The 16,968-nt window shown below is 40.1% G+C and overlaps 1 protein-coding gene across 4 annotated transcripts in view; it reads right to left on the minus strand.

The window, feature by feature from the left end:
- The window catches only part of E2F3 (E2F transcription factor 3), an 83,336-nt gene that overhangs the window by 13,672 nt on the left and 52,696 nt on the right, over positions 1 to 16,968 (minus strand). The window lies entirely within an intron of this gene.

Genomic DNA, 16,968 nt, shown 5'->3' on the forward strand with positions numbered 1-16,968 from the left:
GGCTGGAGGCTGAGAATACCGCAGGCACCGTGGAACTTTAATTCACTTTCCCCCAGCAAACCTCGGCTGCTACACCTCCATCTCTGACCTGGACTGAAGCCCCTTCCATGTGCTCCCCCAAACACTCTTGTGTTTGTTGGTATCATAACACTTGCTGGATATAAGAGTTATTTTACTTATCTGTTTCTCATTTCCTTTAAGGCAGGGACTGTTTCCCATTTATCTCTGCATACCTAGGGCTTGGCACAGAGCCTAGGTTTCTGTAAGTATTCAATCACACACACAGTCTCTCTCTCTATATATACATATATTGATATATTCAATGAACGAAAGAGTGATTGAATAGGAACACAACTAGTCACAGACTACAAATGGTCATTCATCAGAATAAAAAACACCACAAACACTCAATCTTGGGCTTCCACTAGGATTACTTTCTGCATTTTGTTACCAACCTAGGCAAACGAGTAAGTTCTCACCCAACTTTTTCATCTGATTTTCACTTTAAAAAATATCCACTTTGGGTCTTCTGTGTACTGGGCTCTGGGCTTAGGGAACAGAGCTAAGCAAGACAGATAGAGAGTCCCTTGGTTCCCAGTGTGTAGAGACCAGGAGAGAAGCCAGGTAATTAAGTAAGTAATTGCTGAGTGCTGACTGCATGGGTGTGAAGGGCATTCAGACAGGGGTGGTACCAACTAGACACCCACACGGCAATCTGCATTTAGGCTCATTTCAGGGCGGATTCTTCTAATGAGGAGATTCACAATTTCAAAATAATTCCCCATGACATAGACACCGAAGTAACAACTTATCAGCTGATGACACATACCCAGCTTCTCTACGGAAAAGTTATCAGCTAAATTCATTCTGTTCACTACAGTGGCCGTGAGCCACAGGAGGCTCGTGTGAACTGACATGTGCTGTCCATTTAAGACACACACTGGATTTCAAAAACTATGGGTGAAAGAGCTCATGAATCATTTTTTATATTGATTACATGTTAAAATGGTGCGGTTTTGGCTTTATAAATTATTAAATAATTTACTATTAATCATTTTACCTGTTTCCATATCTATATACATACACACATGTATATCTTTTTATAGCGTGGCCTGCGTTTGTGGCACACATTATCTTTCCACTGAGCAGTGTTGAGCTAAACATCATCACTCCAAAGGCCCAGAAATGACAATTAGCAAATTAACCTTGTGTGAGTGCTAAGCAGCTGCAGTCGTATCCGACTCTGTATGACCCTGTGGACTAGCAAAGCCTGCCAGGCTCCTCTGTCCATGGGATTCTCCAGGCAAGAATACTGGAGTAGGTTGCCATGACCTCCTCCAGGGGATCTTCCGGACTCAGGGATTGAACACCGCACCCCTCCACCCCTGTCTCATGCCTTCTGCCTTGGCAGGCGGGTTCTTTACCACTAGCGCCACCTGGGAAACCCTCTGCATGTCATCATCTGCTCCCAAATAGTCCGTCAAATCCTTGTATGGGCCTGTTGCTTTGGTTGGCCCAGCAAACATTCCCTCTTCATCGGGCAAGTTCCCTGATTGTTCTTTGGGGAGCATCTCTTACCATAGGCAGGTGTATCCGTGCACACAGGTGACCCTGACTGGGCTGGTCTTTCTTTCCATCCCCACCCTCCCCGACAGTGAATCGAGTCAGATGACCTAGGACCAAACCTGGGTGAACAAGGCAACCCAAGGAAGTTTTCTGGAACTACTGCTAGGAAGGAGTATGGCTTGTTAGTAAGGTTAAATTATTAGCTGGAAGCGGCCTGAAAATGAGGCCTCCCCAGGGGAAAGTGGAGTGCGGAAAAGGAGCCTGAGGTCATCCTTCAGAACTCTGGGTCAGGACATGAGGTTGGTCTTCCCCAGACTTTTCAGTTACACTAGCCAATAAAGCCTCTTTTTTTCCTCAGAGCACTTTGAGCTGGGCTCCTGAAGGTCTCGCGAGGGCCTTCTGAAGGAAGGACTTCCTGAAGGAAGGTGAGGTGGGCAGAATGGCTGAGTCACAACGGTCTCCAGCACAAAAAGGGGCAGGGTGTGGGGGCCACTTCTTGTGGTCTTCAGGAAATTACTACTGGGAGAGACAAGCTTCATTTGAGGCTTACCTAAAAGTAGAGAAGGAGAAAAGCTCTACAGCTCTGCTCTAGAGATGCTTTCTCTCTGTAAAAATGAATCCAAGAACTTAAGAGGGCTGTATGCTCTGCCTGGGCTAGCACCCACAGAAGGAAAGTAAAATGGGAAAAGAGCTTGGGATCCTAAACTCCTGCACCCTACAGGCTGCATCCTCCTTGACTCCTCAATGAAGAACCATCCACTGGCCAGCAGCCTAGGGACATACTCGTTTTTGCTTCCCTATCCTAGGCTGTTGTTTCTAGTTGCTCTGAGGCTAAGGTCCATGGAAGCAGTAGGCTGCGGGCTGGGGGAAATTCTGAGATCTGTTGCTAAGAAACTCAGATTCAACTTCAAGGACCAGAACTAGTCAGGCTGTGTGACTTTGGTAACCAAGCGCCAAACCAGAGTGGACCAAATCTCAATACTAGATAGAAAATCGACTCAATTTGAAAGGCACCCCAAGAAAGCAATGGCCTATGAGACCTCCGTCTCTAAGGGAATCAATCACTAAGCCTGTGAATGAGCTATGAAAGAAGGGCACCCTCAGAAAAATCCTCCCAAAGGATAGAAATCAGAGTGGCCATTTTGGCCCCACAAGCAGGTCACATCTCCAGAAAGCCTTCTGCTGTGGGGAGGACATGATACCCTTCGGGAGGTGACCTCCGTGTGTGATCTCCCCTTTTTCAAATGGAAGTTTCCGGTTATTCTGTTACCTTTCTTCCACTATGCAGTGAGTAGGGACTCAACTGAACCAACACACATAACTTGTGCAAGTCCTAGATCTTAAGACAGGCACAATAACTAGACTCTTTTGGGGGAAGGGCTCCACATTTTGATATATGATGCAGCAACATTACTTTAATGGTTACCTTAGCAAGTTCGAGCACACATGCTTGCTGAAACAAACAAGAAGCCAGATGGGAGGATTTAAACAGGGCAGGTAGCCTCCACCTACCCTGGGCAGAGCATCAGTGCAGAGGAAAATCTCCTCTTGGTTATCTCAGTATTTATTTGCTCTTAGTGTGAACGTCTTGCCGAACGGAGAGCTATCCTGTTTATAAAGGGATCTTCATATTACATGCCCCCTACCAGTAAAGCAACTAATACATCTGGTACTTAACAGAAGGCCCAGCCATTTGGTCCTGAGGAGGAGTAAATGCTGACCATGAGACATGCAGCATCTTCCTGAGCTGTTATTATCAAGGGTGGTTTTTACTGGAAAGGAAGTATGTGCTAACTTCAGGACCTCAGCCCCAACTATGGTGACATGACTCTGTATGGAAGAGTTGCACCATCAAGCGTTTCAGAAAATATACACATGAAAACAACAGGAGTAACTGTCAGGCAGCCAAGCAGTGGGCTGAGGGGAACATCCATGCTTTCTGTCTACCTTGGTATTTGTTGCTCCTATTTTTTCATCTGGGGAACTTCTTCACAGTTCTTAGTTTAGGTGGTTTCTTTGTCTCCAAGCTTGAGAACAAAATGCCTGACACTGCTCAGCATCTTAGGCGGGCTCTTCCCATTAAGGTTGCAGAGGTGGGTGGCCTTAATCTGGGCCCACCCATCAGCATGGTCCAGTCAGCTGGCTAACCTGACTGGTTGATGAATGGGCCCATGACCGAAGCAGGATGAAACAGACAGTAACGGGATTTCTGTTGGAAAGTACTGGGTTCTTTTCACTGTGAGTTATTAGGCTGGTAGGACGTGAGCCTGGAGCTCCCTAGGAGATGAGCCAACAGAGAAGAAAGCAGAGTTAAGAGCTGAAGGGAGACTGAGTCCCTTCAAAGGGGTTGCTAGATGTCACCAGTCCCAAAGACAGAGCTACCCTGGACCTTCATTTGTGTGAGCTGACAAATGTCCCTTTTTGGTAAATGCCAACAGTTAGATTACTATCACTTGCAACCAAGAGTCCTAGATACAGCCTTTCAGTATTAACTATAGCACACTCAACATTTGAGTGCTTACAATATATCATATAACAGGTTCATCGCTTTCCACTCGACTATGTATCTTATTTTTACAACAACCCCATAAAATGGTTAATATAATTTCCTACTTTACAGGAGAAAATGGAGATTTAGATTTCTTAAATAACTTTTCCAATATCCCCACAGTCAGTAAATATGTACTCCAAAGTCTGTGTCTATAACCATTCCATAAAATGATAGTGAAAGATTAGCATATAAAAATATTTGAAGTTATATTAAACTGATACCATCTTTATGATAAACCTGTTTTATTTTATTCATAATTTTAAAAAACTTTCCTTTACATAATAAATGCACAAGATAATTCAAGCAGCAAAAATAGATATACCTGGACAGCTAATCTTTCTCCCATTCTTTTCTGTTCCTTTTAAAATTTTTATTGAGGATAGTTGATTTTCAATGTTGGGTCTTTCTCCCATTCTCGATCCCCAATTCCCTTCCTCAAAGGCAAGCATTACTAAGTTACTTAGATATCCTTTTAGATAAGCTGTGTAAATATAAGTACATATAATTTTAAACCATCACACCTTATAAAAATTTTTTTTTACACAAATGGTACCAAACCACACACTGTTAATAATGTCTTGGAGTTTGGTCCCTATCAGTATACATAGAATGACTTTATTTTTTAGAGCTGCATAATAGTGTATCCATCAAAATATATCATGATTTGTTTCCTTAAGACAGACACCTACTAATGGGCATTCAACACTCCTATGCTATAACCACTTCCCCAATAAATATTCATGACAGCATCGTGGGCTAGGCATTCCTAAACCCATCTTGCACCGAGGCAGAGAAGTTAAGGATTTACCTAAAATCTCAGTTAATAAATCACAGAAACCAGCACTGAACTCAAATCTGTTCAAATAGCTTGTCAGTGACCATGACTTCCCTGGACTGATTGACATGTCCCTCTTTTGCTGCCATAGTGGTTTCTGAGCTGTCGGGGCATGATTTCACTATCATAACACATAGACTCTCCAGGTTTCCACACTGGACCATGAGCTCAGATCTTAAGTAGCTTAGTTTCCCCAAAGCCTTGCATATGGTATGCACTCAATCAAACTGACGTATTTATTTTCAATGACTTGAGGAATAAATTCCCAAAGTTTCTTGGCAGGTAAATCACAAAGCTCCAACATTACCAACCTATAGAAGAGATAAATATATACATATATATACATACACACACACACATATACATACATCTACATGTTTGGAAATATTTTTTTAAGACATATTTATAAACGGGGAAAATTAAGGTTATACAAGGATATGTATAGTATTATCTCATGGGGGTAAAAAACTATAAAACTATAGACCTCAATATGAAATTTCCCATGTATCCACAGAGGAGAGAAGTCTGAAAAGATCCACATCCAATGTTAATGGAGATTATGTCTAAGAAGTAAAATTAAATATGAGGTAATGATTTCATGTTTATAGTTCTATAATATTTGGTTGGATTTCACAAAGTGAGGTGTCTGTATACACATTAAATTTATATCTTTCAAACTAACACTTCCACTTTTCAGAGTATATTCTGAGAACATTTATGTTGTTTCTACAGTTTGTCTATTAAAAACAGCACACCCAGTTTCTTGAATATTTATACTTTTCCACATATGTCCAACATAAATGCCCAATCTCAGAAGAAAAATTCAGGAAGTTATTCTACATTTATATAATGGAATGTTACGCAATTAATAATGTACATTTATGCATGTAATTTTTTTTTTTTTAAGCAGTAACCAGTAAGATTTACTACTTCTGTGGGAAAACTATATCCATAGAAAGAAAGTATCTAAGGATACATAATAACAAAACAATTTAAGAGTATTCATCTTTGGGTGGTAGGATTACAGTGATTTTATTTTCTTAACTTTTTTTACTTTTTTTTTAAAAAAAGGGTTTATTTATTTATTGGCCTCACTGTTCCCTGACCAGGGACAGAACTCATGCCCCCTGCAGTGGAAGCACAGAGTCTTAACCACTGGACTTCCAGGGAAGTCCTCTTCTTAACTTTTAATATTACTAAGTCACTTTAAAGTGACTGTGGGTTTCTTGCATAAAAAGAAAAATAAAAATCACTTCCATTTGGAGTTCAACAAAAGAAGTCTAGTGGTTTATACCCACTCAATGTGTATGGGTACTGTACTGGTTCAAAACAAAAATGGGGGTGTGCTACCAGAACAGGCATCCCATTTTCATAGTGGGAAGGGAAGGGGTACTCTTATCTAGCGTTCAACTGAGTCATAGGGAAAAAAAGATAAATCAAGAAAAAAATCATGCTGTGAACATTAAGATAAACTCCCTTTACCCTGGTTAACAGATCTGAGCAAAGGAAAGAATTTAGAGATATTTTGTCTCAAAGTCAAGGGCAAGACAGGGCATTCTGAACAGAGGGAGGGAAATAAGAGGAAAACAGACTTTAAATAAATAGCATGAGGACCAGATTCAATGCAACAGTGAAATAACCCGAAGGAGGCGATCTCCAGCTTGAGACCAGATCACACTCGAAACTCACTTGGATTCTGGCCATCAGGTCAGTGGGTTAGGGCAGGGGGATTTTAAGAAAAGAATACCTAGTTTCCAGCTGTGACTACATATTAACTCAACCTGGTTAACCATTTAAAAAGGGAGTGGGAGCTGGAGGCCTTAAGCAGGCTGTCCAAGCACCAGAAGTTCAGTGACTTGCAAGGGCCCTCGTTTGGGGGGCTGGTGGGTGAGGAGGGGAGCTTGGGTTCAGAGGATGAAAAAAGGGCCGGATCATCGTCCCTGAAGTACCAGACTAATAACCACACTGCCAGCATCCATCTTTCATTGAACATGAGGTTACCTAAGAGCAAGAACTCTGGTCTTCCCAGGAGTTTTTTCCAGCAACAGGTTAGGTTTAGAATCTATCAAGAGTAGCTGTTAGATGAGAAGCCTACTCAGAAACCATATCTCCGAGGGCTGATGAACAGCGCACAGGAAGCTCACATGTGAGCACCTGGCACTGGCAGTAGCCAGTGTGCCTTTTTCTCGGTGGAGATGCCGCCTCACGTCCCACATTCCAGCCACGCGCGTCTGGTGGGAAGAATAGTCTCTTTTCTTTTTCAGGTGTCCCCCTCCACGCCTGCTTCACGGCCCCAGCCAAATCCTTTCATCATTTCTCACTGGACTACTAGAATGGACCCCAAAATTGACCATGTTGCTTCTTTTGATTTGTAAACAGCAGATCTAGGCATTTTAAAGTTCACTCTAACTTGTACTCGTGGACTAGTTTGGGAATCTAACCAGGTACACAAGAGTGTTTCTAGAGGAAAAGAGATCTTAAACTGATGTACAACTCTTGGAACAGAAGTCAGTTACTTATGAACTGGTGACTACCTTCCTTTCTATATTTAGAAACTTTGAATTAAAGTTACTTGACTGTTACAACCTAGAGAGGTGGGATGAGGTGGGAGGTGGGAAGGAGTCTCAAGAGGGAGGGGACATACGCATGGACACTTATGGCTGATTGATGTGGGTATATAGCAGAAACCAATACAATACTATAAAGCAGTTATTCCCCAATTAAAAATAAATTTAAGTTAAAAAATAAAGTTACTTGGGGAAATAGATGGGAAAAAATATATTAAAAAAAAAACAAACCCTATCTGTCCCCCCAACCCCCACCCCATTCCCCATTAAAGTGGGAAATACTCTCTCATATGAAGGTATAGAAAGCCTCCTTATCATCAGAATTAGGGAATTCAAGGGTAAAGAAGCCGTATAAACAACCTTTGTTACTTCTTCATCAGGTTGTTACCCCAAGCACAAGCCCCTTTGTGGTTAAATTTTCACAAGAAATTGGTTCTTCGTCTAAAATGATAAACAGCCTGCTTTGGTCACTTTGGGGACCTTAGTCCTCTGAGACCTTGTGCATATGAATTGCTTTTTTTTTTCTCCCCACCCCCCCCCCCTCTGTTAATCTGTTTTGTGTCAATTAAATCATTACACTAGCCAAAGGAACTCAAGAGGGGTAGGGGAGAAATTCCCCCCTCTTGAATCAACCACAGAAACTGAAGACTCCCAGTCCTCTCTCCCAGTTTCCCGAGAACCTGGGCTAGGGTTCCCTGGGCTGGGACAGGCAGATACACCTTCTCTGGATCTGGAATCTGGAGTTGCTCCAGCACAATAGCAGATCGGCGGCTGATGGCTGCGGTGAAATGTTTTAGCTGTGGTTCTGGCTACAGATCCTTCCTTGTTTCTGCCTGTTTGCCAAGCCTGGTTCTCTAATCTTCCTGACAATTCAGTGGAGTTATCCAATATCCTTTCAATAAACATCTTTTCTGCTTAATCTGGCCAGAGTTGAGTACTATTGCTTGTAACAGAGTCAGTTTCCTGGTCCCGCTGTTAATCCGTTGTTTTCCTGGAACACCTTCCAACAGTAGCATGGAAGAGAAAATCTGAGCCCTTATGTACCTGAAACGTATGTTCCACCCTCACACTTGATAGTTTGTCTAAGCTAAGAATTGAAGGTTGACCTTCAGCAGCCCTCGGGACTCTGAAGTCACTGCTCCCAGGCTTTTGATGTCCAGAGTAGATGATGAGAAACCTGCGGTCACAGATTCTCATTTCTTTGAAGCTCTTCGATTTTTAACTTCCTGAAAGCTTCCAGGCCTGTCTCACACTTGTAAAATTTCACAACACATAGGTGTGCATCTTTTTTTCACTTACTGTGGGCTTCTAGAAACTACATGTTTGGCCTTCAGCTGTGAGGAATATTTATGCTGTAAGCCATTCCCTCTCATTGTGGTCTAATCTTTCTGGAATTCCTATTGCTCTTGGATTGATCCTCTAAAGCTTTTATCTTCTATTTTCCATGTCTTTTTGTTGTTGTTGTTCTACTCACTAACATCAAATTTACTTACTTGCTTACACCAAATTTAGCTTTTATTTGACTTAAAAAAAAAAAGGGCAACTAGATTTTTAATTTCCAGGGACATTTGTTTCGTTCCCTCAACCTATTTTCATAGCATGTTGTTCTTGTTTCATGAATAGCAAAGCCTAATACCACTAATTATTTTTAAGGTGTTTTTTTTTAATTGTGGTGAAAGTCACATAACAGAAAACATACTATTTTAACCATATTTAACACTATAGTTCAGTGGCACTAAGTACATTCACTAACGCCTGAATATGGAATCCAGAAAAATGGTACCAATGAACCTATTTGCAAAGCAGAAATAGAGACACAAATGTAGAGGACGTATGGACACTGAGCGAGGCGGGGAGAGCAGGCGCAGGGAATTGGGGAATGGGATATGTTGGGAGGTTGGGATTGACACATACACTATTGTGTCTCTAAGTATAAGGCACTGTGCTTGGCACTTTGTATCAGTAAACGGACCCACATAATAAAGGCAACTGTTTCTTTTGCAAATAGGAGCTGAAGCTCTAATGTCTTTCTACCCCTAATAATATGCTGTTCTTAAAAAGTGAAGACCTCTGAAAACCTTTAACAGATTAATTCTGTCAATCTGTCTGTCTGGTTATATATCTCAAACTAAGAGTAAATGGGTAAGAAGTTTAAGACAAAGTAATGATTAATAAGTTATATAGACCTAATGCTACTCAGATGAAATAAGAAAAAGTGAGTAATACTTTTAATAATAAACACTATGATGACCCTTTTTATCTGTGAGTCATAGAGGTCTCTAAATCAGAGTGGGCAAAAAATTTTTATCCCCTCTGCAATGCTTAAGCTTTATTGCTCCCTTCAAAGTCTGAATTTTCTATGCTCTTACAGAAAAATAAATGACAGGGAAAATTGTGCAATTAAATTGCTAACTTAAAAGACAGTTTTACATTTATTCATATTACCAAATTCATAATGTGTTCTTCTTTAATTTAAATGATTGCTAGACTTGAATATGTAGTTATTGCCCATAAAATGGAATTCAAGAATTCTTCTCTTCAGACACCTGAATTTCCAATTTGGAGGTTGGCAAAAGTATTTAAAATATATTCAGTGATGGGCAGTTAGAAAACAGGCTCTCATTCTGCTGCTCTCACTGGAGTACTATTTAATCTCTACTTCCCTTTCCAATTCCTAGTTTTTTTCCTTCAGATTTTACCTCCTTTCATCAGCAGTGGAATAAACCAGGAAGACCAGGCAGTAAATATTTCAGGCCTTGTGGGACACAGCTCTGCTGTGACTGCACAAATCTGCTGTTGTAACAAGAGAGCAACCAGAGCACATACATATACAGGCCTGACTCTATTCCAACAAAACTTTATTTAAAAACAGGCAGTGGAACAGATATGGCCTTGGGCCACAGTCTATGGACTCACAGGATAAATCATTATCATCCTAACAAATTTTCATTATGTTTTACCAAAGGACATCTATGTTGCTCATACCAAACACTAAAATTTTATGAAGTGACAAAGCCAATCATCTTTTGGGTTAATGAAATTACATCTCTATCGTGCTTAATGTTATCTGTGAGGACTCAAAACAAGTACTAAAAATAAAAGCAACTCTGAGCCATCCATTTGAATAGTTGGACCTCATCCCATCCATGGAAAACAATGATAATTAAACACACAAAGGTACTTCTTTTTATGTCCTCAACCATTCACCTCTAAAAAGATAGTTTATAGATGTAATAAAGAGATAATAAACAAATTCTTACCATGGGTTTGATGGATCAATTTTAGAGAGCAGTAATTCACTGTTTCATTACTAGCACCAAAAAATGTCAGCAATCTTTCTCCCATTGAGTTACTGTTAACACATGAGGGTAATTGTTCTGAATCTAGACTGGTGAGTTCACAGAAGCTTGCTTCAAAACATAGTTGCTAAAATAGCTTGCAGCACAGTGCTGGTACCTTAAATCTCAGAAAAACAGCATGTGTTTAATTATCACCCAGGGTTCAAGGGACAGGGCGCTTGGCTCTGGAGGACATAGATTCACAAACTATCTCCTGGTACAGAAGCAAGATATTAATAAATGGACTTCAAGAAGTAAGAATGGTTTTGGAAGATTCATGACCCTAAGAACTAATTGAAGAACTCCTTCTTAAAGTAGTAAAGTGTTACTTCAAGAAATACAAAGAACATAAAGCTAACATCTGCTAGTGTCGAATCATGTCAGCAATAGTCTGTACAATTGACTTGATGGCCAAAAAGTGCTGCTTTCCTACTCACTCAACTTTCATTTTGTGGCAAACTCAATTCCTATATTTGAGGGCTGGGAGTTTCCAGGCTGCAGTAGTACAGCAGGAAGGAACCCAGGTGAAGGCTGAGTTGAGAAGATGTTGCTTAGAGTCTGGGAGTTCAAAATAGCTACAATTTGGACAAAGGACCAAAAAGGAAAGAACTATTTAAAGACTGAATCTTGGAAATCTGCAGAAGGTCCCTTGAATTCAGCAGACCCCTGATCCGTTGATACATGTGAAGACACGAATCAAGTCTAGGAAAAACAAACACCCAAAAGGGATGGAAAACACTGTTGAGAATTCCCACAGGGCCTGAAACCATAGACACATTGTTCCTACAACTGTTCTCAGGCTGGAAGAAAACAACAACAACAACAACAAAACTACCCATAATTCATGAGGTATAGGGTAGAAAACTCAGAAGAGTGTTGTCTCATTGCTGAGGCAAAAGTAGCCCTTGAATAAAGATTGCTCTTGTCCCACCCAAAAAAGCAAGACCTGAAAGATCAAACTGTTTCTAAGAAACTAAACTGCATTTCAAAACAAAACTCAAGAATAGCTACAGAAATACAAAAATGTCTAGCACCCAACAATGACTGTTATCCAACCAGAGATTATCAGGCTTCCAAGAAAGCATGAAAATCCCACCCTATACTTAAGAGAAAAAAAAAAAAATCAATCAACAGAAATGAGCCTAGAACCAACACAAATGTTAGAAATAGTAGACAAAGACATATGTAAAAGTTAATGTAACTATATTCCATATGTTCAAAAAGTTAAGTAGAGACATGAGTGACATAAACATACAGATTCAAGAAGTCCAGAATCTCAAACACATAAAGAAAACTGTATCAAGGCACATCACAATCAAATTGCTCAAAACTCAATGACAGAGCGAGAAAATCCAAAAAGCAGCCAGAGGGATTAAAAAAAAAGGACAAGTTAAAAAAGGAAATAAAAATGATGGGAACTTTCCCATTTCTAACTATGTAGTCAGAAGATAGTGGAGCAACATCTTTAAAAGCACTGAAAGAAAAGAAACTGTCAAACCAGAATTCCATACCAAGCAAAAATATCTTTCAAAATCCAAAGGCAAAACAGATTTTTTTTTCTGAGACACAAAAGCTGAAAAAAACTTTAACCAGTATACGTGCACTAAAAGAAATATTAAATGAAGTCTTTCGAGTGAAAAGAAATTATGCCAGATGGAATTATTTGTTGTTCAATAGCTCGGTCAGGTCAGATTCTTTGTGACTCCATGGACTGCAGCACGCCAGGCTTCCCTGTCTTCACCATCTCCCGGAGCTTGCGCAAACTCACGTTCATTGAGTTGGTGATGCCATCCAACCATCTCATCCTCTGTCATACCCTTCTCTTCATGCCTTCAAGCTTTCCCAACATCAGGGTCTTTTCAAATGAGTCGGCTCTTTGCATCAGGTGGCTAAAGTACTGGAGTTTCAGCTTCAGCATCAGTCCTTCCAATGAATATTCAGGGTTGATTTCCTTTAGGATTGACTGCTTTGATCTCTTTGCTATCCAAAGGAGTCAAGAGTCTTCTCCAACAACAGAGTTCAAAAGTATCAATTCTTCAGTGCGATGCCTTCTTTATGGGGGAATTCTCACATCCATACATGACTACTGGAAAAACCATAGCTTTGACTATATGGACCTTTGTTGGCAAAGTAATGTCTCTGCTTTTTAATACCTTGCCTAGGTTGGTCATAGCTTTTCTTCCAAGGAGCAAGCGTCTTTTAATTTCATGTTTGCAGCCACTGTCTGCAGTGATTTTGGAGCACAAGAAAATAAAGTCTGTCACTGTTTCCATTGTCTCCACATCTATTTTCCATGAAGCGATGGGATCAGACGCCATGATCTTTGTTTTTCGAATGTTGAATTTTAAGCCAGCTTTTACACTCTCCTCTTTCACCTTCATCAAGAGGTCCTTTAAGTTCCTCTTTGCTTTCTGCCATTAGAATGATATCATCTATATATCTGAGGTTGTTGATATTTCTTCCAGCAATCTTGATTCCAGCTTGTGCTTCAACGAGCCCAGCATTTCGCATGATGTACTTTGCATATAAGTTAAACAAGCAGGTGACAATATACAGTCTTGACATACTCCTTTCCCAACTTGGAACCAGTCCATTGTTCCATGTCTGGTTCTAACTGTTGCTTCCTGACCTGCATACAGGTTTCTCAGGAGGCAGGTAAGGTGGTGTGGTACTTCCATCTCTTGAAGAATTTTCCTCAGTTTATTGTGTTCCACACAGTCAAAGGTTCCAGCGTAGTCAACGGAAATGTTTTTCTGGAATTCTCTTGCTTTTTTTTCATTGATGTTGGCAATTTGATCTCTGGTTCCTCTGCCTTTTCTAAATCCAGCTTGAATATCTGGAAGTTCTCAGTTCATGTACTGTTGAAGACTCACATGGAGAATTTTGAATATCACTTTGCTAGCATGTGAGATGAGTGCAACTGTGTGGTAGTTTGAACATTCTTTGGCATTGCCCTTCTTTGGGATTGGAATGAAAACTGACCTTTCCCAGTCTTGTGGCCACTGCCGAGTTTTCCAAATTTGTTGGCATATTGAGTGCAGCACTTTCACAGCATCATCTTTTAGGATTTGAAAAAACTCAACTGGAATTCCATCACCTCCACTAGCTTTGTTCATAGTGATGCACTTGCCTTCACACTCCAGAATGTCTGGCTCTAGGTGAGTGATCACACCATCCTGGTTATTTGAGTCATTAAGATCTTTTTTGTACAGTTCTTCTGTGTATTCTTGCCACCTCTTCTTATATCTTCTGCGCCTGTTAGGTCTGTACTTTATTATGTCCATCTTTGCATGAAATGGGAATCCCTGACTTTATTATGCCCATCTTTGCATGAAATGGGAATCCTTTGCATAAAAGAATCTGCCTGCAATGCAGGAGCCCACAGTTTGATTCCTGGGTCGGGAAGATCTGCTGGAGAAGGAATAGGCTACCCACTCTAGTATTCTTGGGCTTCCCTTGTGGCTCAGCTGGTAAAGAATCCACCTGCAATATCGGAGCCCTAGGTTTGATCCCTGGGTTGGGAAGATCACCTGGAGAAGGGAAATACTGGAATACTCACTCCAGTATTCTGGCCTGGAGAATTCCAAGGACTGTATAGTCCATGGGGTCGTAAAGAGTCAGACATGACTGAGCAACTTCCACTTTGCAAGAAATATTCCCTTGATATCTCTAATTTTCTTGAAGAGATCTCTAGTCTTTCCCATTATGTTTTCCTCTATTTCTTTGCATTGATCACTTAGGAAGGCTTTCTCATCTCTCCTTGGTATTCTTTGAAACTCTGCATTCAGATGGATATATCTTTCCTTTTCTTCTTTGCCTTTAGCTTCTTTTCTCAGCTATGTGTAAGGCCTCCTCAGGCCATTTTGCCTTTTTCCATTTCTTTTTCTTAGGGATGGTCTTAATCACTGCCTCCTGTACAATGTCATGAACTTCTGTTCATAGTTCTTCAGGCACTCTGTCTACTGGATCTAATCCCTTCAATCTATTTGTCACTTCCACTGTATAATTGTAAGGGATTTGATTTAGGTCATACCTGAATGGTCCAGTGGTTTTCCCTACTTTCTTCAATTTAAGTCTGAATTTGAAAATAAGGAGTTCATGATCTGAGCCATAGTCTGCTCCTGGTCTTGTTTTTGCTGACTGTATAGAGTGTCCCCATCTTTGGTCACAAAGAATATCATCAATCTGATTTTGGTATTGACCGTCTTGTGATCTCCATTGTAGAGTAAACTCCTGTGTTGTTCGAAGAGGGTGTTTGCTATGACTAGTGTGTTCTGTTGGCAAAATTCTGTTAGCCTTTGCCCTGCTTCATTTTGTACTCTGAGGCCAAACTTTCCTGTTACTCAGGTATCTCTTGACTTCCTACTTTTGCATTCTAGTCCCCTATGATGAAAAGGACATCTTATTTTGGTGTTAGTTCTAGAAGGTTTTGTAGGTCATCATAGAACCATTCAACTTCAGCTTCTTTGGCATTAGAAGACCCCCATTATTATTCTAATTGGTTTTTCTCCAATAAGTTCCATGGAGGCTTCCTGTTTCTGGGAAAGATTATTTTAAATGTATTACCCACTCACAAAAAAAATGCCAGTTTATCTGCTTTATAATGACAGAATTTTACCAACAGGCCTACCTATTCTTGAGAAACTTCCCAGAGTTTAAAAGATAGAATGGATTCACTGGAAAGTGAACAAAATAATACTGCTAAGTCACATATTGGCTCTATGATGAGAATTCAGCACTCTTAAAATGTTCATGTTATTACATGGGGCTATTTTTTTGTACCCTTTGTACCTGAAACATTTTACAGTAAATTTTAAAAAATTACACAATGAACAGGAGTTGGCTACTAAAAGAGTAGGTACATGCCCAAGAATTTGGAAGGTAATCTGGCTGTGATCAACATTTTAGACACGCACATCATTTTGACCCTACAATTGCACTTCTGAGAACCAATTTATCCTAGAGATATACTAAAAACATATGCACAGGGAGGTAAGTACAAGGATTTAAATACAGCAATGTATTTAACTGTGGGGGGGGGAAGCTAAAAAAACAAACAAGCGAAAAAAAAACCCTAAATGTCTGTTGTTCATTAATTGAGGAATGGTTAGGTAAAACGTTACATTATACACCCACATTATGTAGCTGCAGTATTTTATGGTGAAATCCACCTTTGTCTTCATCTAGTTAGAGAAAAATAAAAAGCAAGTCAGAACAGTATTTGCCCTATGGTATCCTATGTAAAAGCAAAAACCACCACCATTGAAAATACACAGAAAAGGCCTAAGTGGAAGTCCATCGACGAGGAGGAAGGTGAGGGGTGAAGGAAGGCAGTAGGATCTATAGACTTCTGCTAGAAGGTGTATCATAATACTCTACCTTGTGATTCACTTTAAAAACTGATTAAAAAAGAATATTAATAGAGGAAACGTTAAAAACAAAAATGCCTAGGGACCAGGAATTTGTAAATGACAAATGTGAGGAGCTAGAAATTAAAGATGAGAAGTGTGAGGGAGAGCCAGCCCTGGCCCTTATGATGATGAGGTTTTGGGATGGCTGGGCTTCTGGGAGGTAGGGTGGGCGGAAGCTCCGTGAAGACTGACAAAGAATCAAGTCTATGAAAAGGATGGAAGGATAAGAGAGAGAAAGGAAGAAAAAAGGGGATGAGAGCCTTCAGGTTTTAGGATTATTGACCATTTCTATAATATCACTTCTCTGCTTCCCTATAATTAGGTAACTTTCAAATTTTCAGAAAGGAAATTGATTATCCAATGCCTACTGTGTACTTTCATATAGATTATTTTAACTAAGGAAAGGTGGGTCCTCTGACAAATTTTTCACTTGTTAAGATGAAAATTTATTTTTATTAAAAAAAAACAAAACCAATGTAAACATAGTGATGTCAATTCTCACATACACTGACTATTTAGAAGCACAATATTAAACATAATACAGTAGTAACTGGAGAATTTCGGAATTCCTTTGTCCTTCATTGTCCACAGGGAGATTTGTTCCAGGACTGCCTCCCCACCCTTCTGCTCCTCAACCAGGATACCAAAATCAAAGGACCCTCAATTTTTTTGTATAAAATGTCATAGTATTTGCATGTAA

Source organism: Cervus elaphus, chromosome 7 (genome assembly GCF_910594005.1).
Source record: "Cervus elaphus chromosome 7, mCerEla1.1, whole genome shotgun sequence".
Taxonomy (NCBI): domain Eukaryota; kingdom Metazoa; phylum Chordata; class Mammalia; order Artiodactyla; family Cervidae; genus Cervus; species Cervus elaphus.